Source organism: Ambystoma mexicanum, chromosome 3q, assembly GCF_040938575.1.
Source record: "Ambystoma mexicanum isolate Mex_15411 chromosome 3q, UKY_AmexF1_1, whole genome shotgun sequence".
Lineage (NCBI taxonomy): Eukaryota > Metazoa > Chordata > Amphibia > Caudata > Ambystomatidae > Ambystoma > Ambystoma mexicanum.
The window spans coordinates 264235102-264248428 of NC_090926.1; the positions used below are offsets into that span (position 1 = coordinate 264235102).

Genomic DNA, 13327 nt, shown 5'->3' on the forward strand with positions numbered 1-13327 from the left:
GGGCTTGAACTGAGCCAACTATGACCCCACACAGCCAAGGAAAGGGAACACAATCTCTTCCCAAGACGTACACCTTAAAGCCTGAAGCATAGAATTTGGCGTTACTGGATTTCTGTACTCTGGCCTGGTGGACAGATGTACAGAAGACCAACCTAGTTAGTGAACAGGGACAACTCTGGGAGCTGCAGCCAAACCAATCAAGGCAGCATGGAGAGTGGTCAAGGCTAAGTCTCAGGAAGGAGTGAGCCTGGTCACAGGTCCACAATGAGCCAACAAGGTAAGTAACCAAAGATTACACTTCGGTAGCTATAAAAATACTATAAATTGTAATTGTTTATTTGTAAAGCGCTTATACACAGGTGAAGTGCTTGAAAGTACTTCAAGGCGGGAAGGGAAGAAGGGAATAAAGTAGTCATTCTAAGGCCTTGAGGTTTCCGAATGATCTAACAAATAACTAGCACACTACACCTGAGGCATTTCTATTAGTGCAAGTGTATGACAGCAGGGGAGAAAAGTGGGGGAGGAGAAGAGGCATACAATCAAAAAAACTGCTGTACTAGGTCTAATGACTTGTCAAAAAGTCCAAGTGCATGACAAGAATGGGGAGAGAAAGAGGGGGTGGGTGGCAGAGGGAAATGGACATACAGAACAAAGAACTACGATACTAGGCCTGGTGAGAATCAGACTGATTGATCAAACTCTAATGCACCGATGCACAAGTGTTTCAGGTGCAATCAGGCTAAGGGGGAAGAACAAGGGGAGGACAAGACAACAATCTTGCTAGGCCTAGTGCCTTCAAGGTTGTGCAAGTGCGCAAACAGGAAGTATGAGGGAGATGGGAAGGGGAACAAGTGCGCTCAGTCCATCAGGGGCATGGATTAAGAGCAGAGAAGTTGCCAGTCTCATGGAACGTATCCAGAGTGCAGAAGTGCCAGGCAAAGTGCAGAGGCCCAGAGGCAAGTGTAGGACTGGCGGGGGAGCCTGGGACCTGTGAGGCTCTGGAGCTGCACCAGGCGACCAGTCAGCTACTGAGAGGAGTTGGGGAGGATAAAGGAGGAGGGAAGCAGGAGAGAAGAGAAAGGAGGTTAGAAGGGGAGAGCGAGAAAGAAAGATGAGAAAGAGGAAGAGGAAGGTCTTGAGGAGTTTCTGGAACCTGAGGTACGGCTCAAAATGGAACTCCTCAAGTTCATATTTACTTATGGTCAAGCAAACACTATAAAACATCACTATAAGCAAGTGATACTATCACACAAACTAATAAAATACATATATATAGCCCCTGTAGCCAGTGCCATACAATCACAATACCCCACTCCATAATACTGAAAGGAAAGGTAATGGTTAGATTTGCAATGGCAGTCCACAAGAATACAACCTTAACTGTCACACCTCGGCGCCGTTCCACACTACGACCCCGTGCTTCATACTTACCTCAGGGCCGACAGCGGAAAAGAACATCTGGCAAAACTATTGCGCTTCGCCGTTCTGTTCGGCATTCTGCAGCGCCATTCTTGATGAAGTGGAGAATGCCATGGAGGCTAACGACTACTGCACCAGCCAGACGGTTTCGAACTACGATTCCCATGAAACCTAAGGGAATTCGTAGTCCATAACATCACGTGTGCCTCCCCCCACTTGGCTCCACCTCCTCAGTGATTTAAGCGGCTGCAGCCCGGAGGACGCTGCTTCTGTTTGAATGTTACAGCCGGCGCTTAAGTTCCGTCCTTATCACCTTGTTCCTGAAGCTCCTCTTTTCAGTTTCCAGTCTGCTCAATGGAATACTGTTTTCTTCTCCTTCATTCCGTGCTCCCGTGTACCGAACTCTCTTTTGAACCAAGGACTGCCTGTCTGCTGTTTGTTACCTTCCTGCTCGCCCGTGTACCGACTTGAGGATTGTTGTAAGGACTGCCTGCCTGCTGATTCTGTTACCTTCTCGCCTGTGTACCGAATAGAAATACTGCCCAACGGACTGCCTTAGCACTTTTCCTTAAGTTCTAAGTATTTTGTTTTTGTGCGCCTTTCCCATGCACCCTAGCCTCACCTGCACTCCCCCTCTCTCGTTTGTTCTGGAATCCTTCCATTTGGCTCCTTTAAAAGACGTTTTCTGTTATGGATTCTACCTGGTTCCGCCCTACAAGTGCACTTTGAGGACGCCTTGCAGTTGTGCACCCACCCGGATCTAGTGCGTCCCTCGTTCCGCCCGGGACTAGTTACCCAACTAACATTTCCCGTTTATTATTTTACACTATCGTCGTGTTCTGCATCCTAGAGTACAAGGGAACTTTGACTTCCTAGGGGGATTTCAGGGCATTGTAATTTCAGGATCCAGGAACTGGGTTTTCAGGTACTATTCTGTCTTATCTCCATCTATTGGTAATTGCTGTTATTCCAAGTGATTAATCGTGTGTTTCTTGCAGCTGGGTCCGTGGCGGCGTGTTTCTCCCCGCTCCTTCGGGTGATCGGTCCCTCTGTCTGGCACACCTATCAGCAGAGGGTCATATCATTAGAAAGGTAATTTTCCCTCTTAGAGAGGAGGCTCGGGTGGAGGCTCCAACCCATGCTCTTCAATCAACGTACAGCCTCGCTGATCAGGCCTCCTGTCTTGTCTACTCTCGTTCGGTGAGTAACATTAACCTTTCAAAGTCGAACCCTTGTGTCCTTAAAGTTAAAGTTTCCAGTATTTTTGTGAATCAGGAAAAAGTTAGGAGGGTCTTGTGGATGGGGAAAACAGTTCCAAAAGTTATGTCAGTATCTATTCTAGTACATAAAACTGTACCCAGCTTTCGGCAACATGTATTGCCAAAGCCAAACAAAGGCAAAATGTTTAAAAGTGTTAAACATTTACAGGTGGAGATGGGTGGGCAGGTAAGTAACCCACACCCATATTCTGATTTCTGTTCAGACTTGGGAGGTCATCAGAGGTCTGTTTTCCTGCCGTTGGTTCCGGTCACCAGAGCCCAGGAGTCACAGGCACAAGAGATGTCCTGGTTGGACCCAGAAGCTGGTGCAACCTGTTCCAGTTTATGAATGTAACCAACACTGATGTAGCACTACTCTAGGCAGTGGACCAGACGCAGGGAAACTGGTTTAGATGATCGTCACCCATGCACGGCAACACAAGGGGCACAGATCCCGCGGTTATAGTCGGCCTCCTATGTCGAGTCCTATTGTAGTTGGAACGCCAAAACTCTGCAGGTGGAACTATTGTTGCATAATGCAAAACCACAACGCCTCTACTGCAGTAGACCAAACTGGAGTTGGTCAGTAATCAGGATTGTTACAGGAACACTTCTGAAGACTCCAGATGGTTGAGCACCGAGCAGACGTCCGGAGTGGTTGGTCCCACCACTCCAATAGTCCAAGCACCACCGAATGCCTTCTGAAGATCAACAGCCAGACAGGGCTCCAACGGGACTGCGTCAAAAGTTGGTCACCAGGCCTTCTTAGGGCGGCTCCACGGTCTTCACAGCTGGGCAGGATACCTGGCTCCTTGCAGGAATTCTCCAGGATCTCTGAGGAACGGCTGCAGGGCTCCCCTTGTTATCCAGAAACTCTTGTGGGATTGAAACTCCACTCACCCAAGAAAATCTGCCCCTCACACACACCCCAGCAGTGGTCCATTCGGACCACCAATGGTAAAACTCATGCATACTCCCATGACATACAGAAACTAGTTTGTGGATTGGCACCAGACAGTCTCAGCCAGTCTCCTGTGAACACACACACACATGGCTCTCAGGATTTTCCCGAAGAAGGCCAAAAGACAAGAAGGCAAAACAACAAGCAAAAACTTTGTGGCACAGCCATGCTGGGACACTAGCCACAGTTAGTGGCCAAACGCAGAAAACGCGGTAAGGCTAAAGAAAAGTATTGCAAAAATAGTAAAAATCCAACTGCGTCCACCATATTGTCTTTAGGCACATCTAAAGTAACCCAAAAAACCCTTTGGGTGCAGTCTAGGGTTAGACAAAAGAAACCCCACCACACTGCATTTTAAGATGCATTGTGCAATGATAAAACCTTACGCAAAAAATAGTTAACATGTAACAAGAAAAGGGACACATAGTTGACCAGTACTGACAGCCTTAATGACTGGTCAGTTTCCCCATAACTATGAGCAAAGGTGCAGTGGAGTGAAGCTGAAGGCTTCACTTCACTGGAAAAAGTCAGGCTACAGTTCAAAAACAAAATGTTTGGGGGTCCATAGAAATGGAGGGAAAGTTGCTAAAAAAAGAAAACGTTCCTAACATTAGGTGAATATGAAGGGAACTCGGAAAGGTCTCCCTGTGGCTTGGTGGCTTAAGAAGGGCAGCATCTCAGAAGAAAACAATCCTAAGACGGGGGCAATGGCTGAAGGCACCCTTGTATGTGCTAAGCAGCAAATCAGGGAGAATGTTTGTGTCCCACCACCCATTCGGGCGACGACATTGACCTAAAGCCAAGAAGACGATCCTAGCGCTAACCAGCCCTGAAAAAAAAACAGTACCAGCAAAGGAGTATTGACCTCGCTGATGAGGGGAGGCAGCAAGGGAATTCAGGAAGCCTGCATTGGACCTCCAGGAGCAAAAACCCAAACCGGAATATGTCCAAACCACTACACCCAGATAGTATGGCCAGGGAACGGTGAGAAAATGAAAAAACAGCAAGAATTGTGGGAAAACACATTCAGCGGGTTGGCCAACTTGCTTATTCCAAGTGGCAGAATGAAAAACAGCAAGAGAGGGAGGCAGGGAGTTAAGTACCACTACACAAATGCAATTGCTAGAGGAGCATGGGAGGCAAAGGGTCAGTAGGACTGCCAGACTACTAGATTACCCCCGCAGGAAGTGAGAGGGACAGCCTAGTGAACTACACAAGCCTGAACCTGTTTAAACCAGTTTAAACCAATTTGGAGGCTGCCATGTGGGCTCGCAAAGAGCCCACGCCATCAGTACAGCCATTTCAAGATGTCCTAGAAAGGTTGACCTTAACAAAGGGAGCCCTAAAATACTAAATGGCAGAGAGATTTTTTTTAAAAATGCCTTGGTGCCCCAATGGCTACCAAAAAGGTACATTAGAAAACCAATGCAGTAAAATTGCTTGCACCGTTAGTGAAGCCAAAACTAAAACACAGCTGCTACCAACCTACTCACTAAAACTGATAAAGCATGATATAATCAACTTTGGGCTAGAATGGTGTTCTTGGGAGGCACACTCTGGGACTGGGCACCTTACAGAAGATGCTAAATAATATACCTTAGGTAAAGTAAAAAGGGTTGCAACTGCAGCAGGACTTCAGGCCAAGTCATTCTGGCCATTAAAAAGAAGTAATTGATTCCAAAAAATAAAGGGATGTTAAGACCGCTTCATAAAACCATATCGGAGGTAGTACAAAAACTCCCCTTTTAGTGTAAGGCTGTACCACATGAGAATGTTGGTAGCATGGACAGAGCATTCAGGTTTATCTTAGGAGGGAGAGAGGGCTGTAGGTCGGAACAAAGAAACTGTAGCATACATATGGTCCAAAGAAACAGTGAAACACTATATATTGTAAAAAATAATTTATTATAATAACATGTAGGCCAAGATAAATCTCGAGAAAAGTAAGTCATATTACATTAAAAGGCAATCATTAAAAACCCAGATGAATACTTGGGGAATACAAACCAAAGTATAACTTAACACTTTTGACCCTGGCTTGAAGGGAGGGCTGTGTTCCCTGCAATCCTTCTCGCTGCAACCTCTTAGGGGATTTTTTGGTACATTATTGCTTTATTTCTGCTGTTTGCTGCGTTTAGCGTTCACCGCCACTGTGTTCCTGTTTACTGGCCCATGCTCCCGCCTCCCTGCCCGCCCCCTCCCCCCGATTGGCTCACTGCCCCTTTATCACAAAACTCACCAGGGCAGCCCACTGTCTATTGCAGCCCCTCCGGCGAAGGGCCCTGAGGCAATGGGCAGCTCCTGTAGAAGCAGTGCCAGATCGTGTTGGCCAGCGTTAGCCAGTAGAACCAGCAGCAACTGACCAGTTAAGCATGGTTCGAGCAGCGGGTACAGCATCACTGCACCCCATTAAACTGATCAAACATTATTACCCCATTATTACCTCATTGCTCGTAGTGTGATGTACCACAATTGAATGGTAACCATATCTCTCATAGGTAGATTTTGTTAGTTAGCCCTATTTCACATTTAGCCTGTGTTAGTTAGTCAGTCAGTCAGTCAGTCAGATCTCGCATTTAGCCGGATTGCTTTAGTAAATCATACGTTTTAAATGTTACTACATTTACTGTTGTACCCCATTTTAGGCCATTCTCCCTCTATCCAGTTGTCCCAAATGCAGATGTTACAGCATTTCCTGTTGTACCCCATTTTAGGCCCCTCTCCCTCTACCCAGGCGCCCCAAATCTAGGTGTTACTACATTTACTGTAGTACATTCTGTAAGGAACCCATGGTGGCAACAGTAAAGACAAGTGATTACAGTTCAAGGGTGTTTATTAAACTGTATAAATGGGTGAGAAAAACACCTAATCTAAACCTAAATCAAAAATGGGAGCGAGCTATGACCATCAAATAAAAATAAGGCAGTGCTAGCGGCGTCTTGTCAAATAAAAAAGGGCCTATATTAAAAAAAAACTATTGCCAAACCTTACTGCTAAGTTGCAAAATAGTGTGGGATAATGTTCACCACAGAAGTGTTCACCAAATGATAAGTCAGGATGGTATAACTGGGGTCTCCCCTCCCCACATTTGTTAACACAGGCTTTTCCAGCACGAGTTTACAGTTAGTTTCCAAAATATCAGGGCCTTCTGTGGCCGAGTCTCTTTTACACCAAGTCCCTTGCCTCATAGGGCCTGATGTACTATAAACAAACAAAAAAGTTCCTTTCAGTAATCTTCCCGTCGGGTGATTTTCCTACACCCGTGGACCCCCTCAACCGGGCTGCAACGTTGGCCTCCCTCAATCAGGTTCACTACAGCCTTTCGTTCAAAATATCTGCAACTTGTAACATTGAAGTATCTCAATGTCTTTTTTAAACAACCGTTCATTGCGGACATGCCTCAGCCGGGTTCACACTTGTCGACCCAATCTTTACGGGGTGTTACGCTTTGCTCTCATTCACAGGCATCCCTCAGCTGGGTTCACATTTGCCAGTTTAACACAGTTCACTTAGTTGTAACACCTTGCGGAATTCACTTCCATAAGCTTTTTCCTGTCCCCGGTCAGTCTCTCTCTTAAGCTCCCCAGCCGGGATTCACCATAGCCCCCAGCCGGGATTCACCATAACCCCCCCCCAGCCGGGATTCACCATAACCCCCCCAGCCGGGATTCACCACAACCCCCCCCCCAGCCGGGCTTCACCATAACGCCCCCAGCCGGGCTTCACCGTAGCCCCCAGCCGGGCTTCACCGTAGCCCCCAGTTGGGCTTCACCATAGCTATTCGCACAGAATTTCCCTCAGACGGGCGCAAACGCCTGTTTTACAATGTCAAAACTTTGGTAATGGGTTAAGGATTATCGATTGTACAAGGGGTTTTGGCAGGACCCTTGTGTGACTTCCTTCACTTTATTCCAGCCTTCATACGGCCTCTTGCTACTGTAATGCTCACAAGAAAAGGGGCCCGGCCAGAGTCTTTCAAATGGACGCCCACTCTGCAGCTGGTCTCTCCCTGGGCTTTAAAAGTTCTCTTAGCAAACAAGTTCTTTGTTCATAACAATTCACCTTTTGCAACCTTCGCTCAACACAGTCTGGTTTACTATCGGTTCTCCCTCCGACTCACTGGCTGTGCTGACCGCCTTGTCGGTTCTTGTCTCTGGAGTCAAGGACGGTACCACAGTAGAAAGCGCGCCTCCCCACCTCGATTATCAGTGCGGGAGAGTCCTGCGCACCGTAGAGATCTGTTAAACCACACGTCAGCTGTAGTTCCCGGTCTTGTGATTCCTTTCACAGAGGCGTTGTGTGTTTGGGTCAAAAAGGGCAAGGGCCTTGTTGTCCCTCCTTGTTGTCCTTTACGGTCTTGCCACCTTTCTTGTCCCTTGGAATTGCCGTTCTTGAATAGCTGCTTCCTCATGAGTTTGTCCTTGCTCAAAGTGTGCTCTAGTGCTCCGCCTTTTATCCCTGTGGGGAAGGGAAAGGGCCGTCAGGTGTGTGTAGTTATTGTAAATTGCCTGACTCTGTCTGACCCTTGTGTTGGGACATGTCAGGTCAACGGCTCTGGTGTTGGTCCATTGTTTTTCAAGGTGTAAGAAAGTGTTTGTGTCGTAAAGGGGGAGGAGGGAGTAGAGACTAAGTATCCTACAGGGTAGGATGGGGAAAAGGTGTTATACAGAAGGGGTACTGCATCTCACCAGTTGGTGTCCCACTTACACTCCCCGAAGACCGCCCATCCAGGTGATCCTCCCCCACTAGTCCACCCCAAGGAACTGGATCCAATAGCGATGACCATGTTCTGGCCATCTGGATGACAGATTTCCGGGGACTAGTTTCTCACAATTCACTGTTGTGCCCCCATTTTAAGACATCCTCCCTCTATCCAGGGGTAGCCACACTGCAGTCAGCCAAATCTGGCATCAGGGCCAACTGTGTTTGTTAGTTATACCTGGCATTGCTGCTGTGTCCTCAATCTGTGCTCCTCTCCCCCCTGCCAGGCATCCCAAGCCTAGGTGCTACCACATTCTCTGCTGCGCCCTCAGTCGGGTACTTTATCCCACCTGCTAGGCATCCCAAAGTTGTATACTAATTGACCTTTTCACAATTGACCTCGGGAGAATTTACCTTATTTAGAAGGTCAATTAGGACATATATGCGGGGGGGAAACCCCCCGCAATCCCCCACCCAATCCAAAACGCCCTGCAACCCCCCCACCGAATCCCCTTATATTATATAAAATAACAAATAATATAAAGGTCAATTGTGCAGAAGGTCAATTAGGACCACTATAATTAGGTAAATTGTGCAAAAGGTCAATTGTAAAAGGTCAATTTGGGTAATACCATCCCAAAGCGAGTTATGAACGCTTTATGGTTTTGACAGCAATCCTAGTCCCCCACCCACTTACCAGGCACCCCCAAGCAAAGTACTGCTGCTGTGTCCCGGCTTGGGCAACCCACAAACCCTGGTAGCTAAGGTACAGGTGCCTTTTGAGTAATCATGGTCTCCAACCCAGACACCTCCACCCACCGTGGAATTTGCATAATCCAGCTCTCCCACCTAGCACAACGCCCCAAATCGAGGTTGTTGCCGCACCAACAGCAGGAACCCCATCCCAACGCCCTCGCCCGCTGCATGTGAACCACCAGGTCTTAACCACCTAAGTGGCTAGCTAGCCTCATAACCCACCCTCTTTCTACAGCATCAACCAAAGGACCCCAAAGAGAAACACCCAAAAATTAAAAGGGAAAATCCACATCGGAGCAAGAAAGGAAATACCTGCAAACGACCGAACCGCTAGGGTTTACTACCCCTGGTTTAACAACTACAACCAAAAGAACCCCAAGATAAACACCAAAAACCAAACCGGAAATACAAAGGAAATAGCAGTAAACGACCGAACCGCAAGGATCTACAAGTCCTGGTTCAACAACCACAACCTCACCCCCACAATAACCCGAATCAAGGGATAGTTTACCCAAATGTTAAGGACACCTAAAGTGCACAATCAGGAAGCACCAACTGCTCTGCCTCTAAAATCCTCCCTACACAATCTACTATTGCGAATTCCAGCCAACGCGTGTTATTTACAAGTATGATTGGCCACACAGATGGTGATTATTAGAGTATGAATACTCGGGCATGAGCTTAAATGGCCCTTTCAAGAAAGGAACAGGTGTTCCTAATGCCGTGTTTGTCTGCCCACCTATTGGGACCCTGTAGATATCAAGCATGAACCTGTAGTCGTGTGTGCTCTGTGATTCGTGTGGAGGGTGAGTATGTTCAGCTGCGATTATCTCGCTCTTTCGCTCAACATGTTTTAAACCCTAAACATGGGGGGTTAAATGAATGGGATTTCTATTTATGCTAACATTCCAATGCCATTATGTGCATGACTTAATTACTCAAAAACCCATGATGTATCTGTATCATATATTGAGACGCATTGTCTTTCAACCGGTCTCAAAATTCTTATGCGCGACACTTATCACTATGAATACACACACCACTATTTTAAATTCTTGCTTTTGGGATACACAAATTGGGTGATGTAATTATGACAATTTAATTTTGAATGGACAAAATGGTGCTTACTGTTAGGAAAGTTTTTCTAAAGTCCTACCAAGACTTCATAAAAACCATATCTGAGGCAGTGCATAAGCTCCACTCTTAGTATAAGGCTGTACCACCTGAGAATGTGGTAGCATGGACAGAGCAGTCAGGCTTATTTTAGGAGGGAAAGGGGACTGTAGCGTGGTACAAATAAATAGTAGCATACATATGGTCCAAAGAAACACTATGTATTGTAAAAATAAAGGGTTTATATAAATAGAAGTAGGCCCAGATAGATCTTGGGGAAATAAGTACTATGACATATCATATACATTTTTTTTATAAAATCCAATTCAATAATTATGGTACATAAACCTAAGTATAACCTTATTGAAAAAACAATCAGACAAACCTACAACACAGACAGAATAGCAGTAAGCAGGATTCTTGGGGAGTAAAACCAGGTTACATACTTTTAGAATACCAACAGTAATTCAAGTGTATTAGACCCGGGTAGTCATGCAGTGACACTCAGTTATAGAAATCACACAATAAACCAACACTGTTACAAGTATACACCTTGCAACATTACTTTATAGAACTCAGTTCACAGCTAGTAAAACAACTCATACTTTCTGGAAGGGGCCTCAAGCTACTCAATGATAAGTATGAAAGCTCAACTATTTTAGAATGCACTAAGCAAATCAGGGAACGCAAAACCAAATTACGGCCTAAAAATGACACAATGTATTTCAAGGTAATTGACCTATTGGTACATACAATCTGCCAACTTATAGCTAGTTATATCCAGTATTATTTTAAGAAGTGGATAATACAATTTCTAAGGTAAGTAAGAAATGTATGAAACCATTTTAGAATAGCCCCAAAGCAATTTGGGGGAGCACCACCCAGGGTTACACGTTTAGAAGAGAAGCAGCTAATCAAGGTGAGTAAGACCTATATACTTTTAAGAGGGGCTATGAGCAACTCAAAACCAAGTATTAACTCAAAGACTGTTTCAGATCTTTATAAAGCAGACCAGGGAAAGAAACACCCAATGTTACACTTCAAGAAAGACACAATGTATTTCAAGGTAGGTAAACCCTATTGGTGAGCTTTTACACTCAAGTGAATACTAAAACAGTACTGATACTTAATACTTTTCAGAAGGGAGGGAAACATCATTCAAAGTTAGTAAATCAACTTATATACTTTTTAGAGGGGCAGAATGCAACTCAAAGGTAAGCATAAACTTAATGACACCTTGTAACTTCTTTCACAGAGATACAAATAAGCCATTTCCTTTACAATACTTCAGTGTTTCTTTGGACCATATGTATGCTACAGGTTATTTGTACCTATCTACATCCCTCCCTCCTAAAATGAGCCTGACTGCTCTGTCCACGCTACCAAGGTATGCAGTACAGGTCAATACTAAGAGTTGGGGATTACTGTATTGCCTATTGATATCATTTTATAAAGCCCCTGGGTGGACTTTTAACTGTGGACATGGTGATTATTCTTCCTTGTCCGTAGGTGAGTGGGAACCCTTTTTCTCCTCTGACCTAGTCTTTTACTCTTTTTATGGGTGACATTTTTATGTCTTGCCATAGTGCATGATTGGAGTTATAGTTTCCTGTAACTTTGGACTGACTAATGTACTACAGAAGCACACAGCATTTTAACATGGTTGAACGGTATGGGCAAACTCCCAAACACACAAATCACCCACTCAGCCACACAGATGTGACACAAGACTAAGTACTACCCTCAGCCACGAAGAAGAGCTTGCAGACGGACACGTTCACGATGCAGCAGCAGAGGACCCGTCTCTGGATTCTTGCTAGTGGTGACGAAAGAACAAACACTCGATGGGGACTTGCAGCAACAGTCGACAGAAAAGGCTCCCAACAAAGGATTCTTTGGTGTGTCTCTGTGGATTTGGCACCCTTTCCAAAGAACCAGATGAAGAACGTTCATTGCAGATCGGACTCGCCTCACTATCTCGGTCCAGAACGCTGCTGTGGGGACCTCAAGGAGTGGAATCTTGCTTCTGGAGGTCCAGCAGAAGTTCAGCAAAGTTTCAGCGAGAATCAGATTTCGGAAGACCATGCACAGCACTTGTGCTGGAGGTCCCATGGTATTGGCGGTTTGCAGCCCAGGAAGGTCAAAGCGTGTCGTGGATTTGGCTCAAAATGCAGGTCTTCTGAAGACTGATGAGTCCCAACAGTCTTTGGGTGGGTGTCATCTTCTGGAAGGAAGTGTCAGAACAGGCACTGGTTACACGGCAGGCATCTTCCATCGCTGGAATCGGCTAAAGATGTCTTCTATTCATCTTACTCTTTGAATTCAGCTCCAGTGTTCTACTTGTCCAAGTTATTCGAGAATAGGACAGATATACAGGGACCCACAAACGACTTCTGCAAACTCTCCCTGCAGTTAACAGAAAGGGGTGGGTGGCTCAATCGGGACAGGCAGCCCCCCAGTGGTAACTGTTTTCACTCAGGCATGCCAGAAGACAAAGAGCTGCAGAGTTTCATACTCCTCCCTCACTGCCTGACTTCGCAGACACTCTGGAACCTTGGCGTGAAAAGGCAAAGATTTCCTGCCAAAGACAAAACTTCAACCATGACCCCCACCCAGTAAAGTACGTCCACTACCACAAGCCATAATAATTAGATTGTCATTGTAACAGAAATGTTACAGGCACAGTGGGAAAGAGGATACTATGCATCTCCCCAGCACCCCACATACAGTGGGGTGTGATGGTCTCACAATATAAAATGTTATGGGGATGAAAATCTCTATAGCCCTGGGACCAGTAGTTCATTCAAGGTAAGTCAAGAGAAACTACAAAGGAAAGCCCAAGTGGTAACCCAGCAACAATGCACATAAAGTGCTGTGTGCTGCAATAGGAAAATGTAAGAGTCCCACATGTTATAGGGAACTATAAATCCCAAAATACAGTACTGAGACATAAAAAGGCCACCCACAAAAAGAGAAAAAGAAGGGGCGAGTGAGGAAAAAGATTCCCACTCACCCAGGAATATGGACAAATAATCACCAAGTCCATCAAAAAAGTTCTGAGGGTCTCACTGGTGAGGAGGAAAATTTAGCATAAAAATGTAAATCTAACCTAACAGTG

General features: G+C 45.7%; 1 protein-coding gene across 2 annotated transcripts in view; it reads right to left on the minus strand.

The window, feature by feature from the left end:
* Positions 1-13327, minus strand: part of MCRS1 (microspherule protein 1) — a 700973-nt gene that overhangs the window by 276433 nt on the left and 411213 nt on the right. The window lies entirely within an intron of this gene.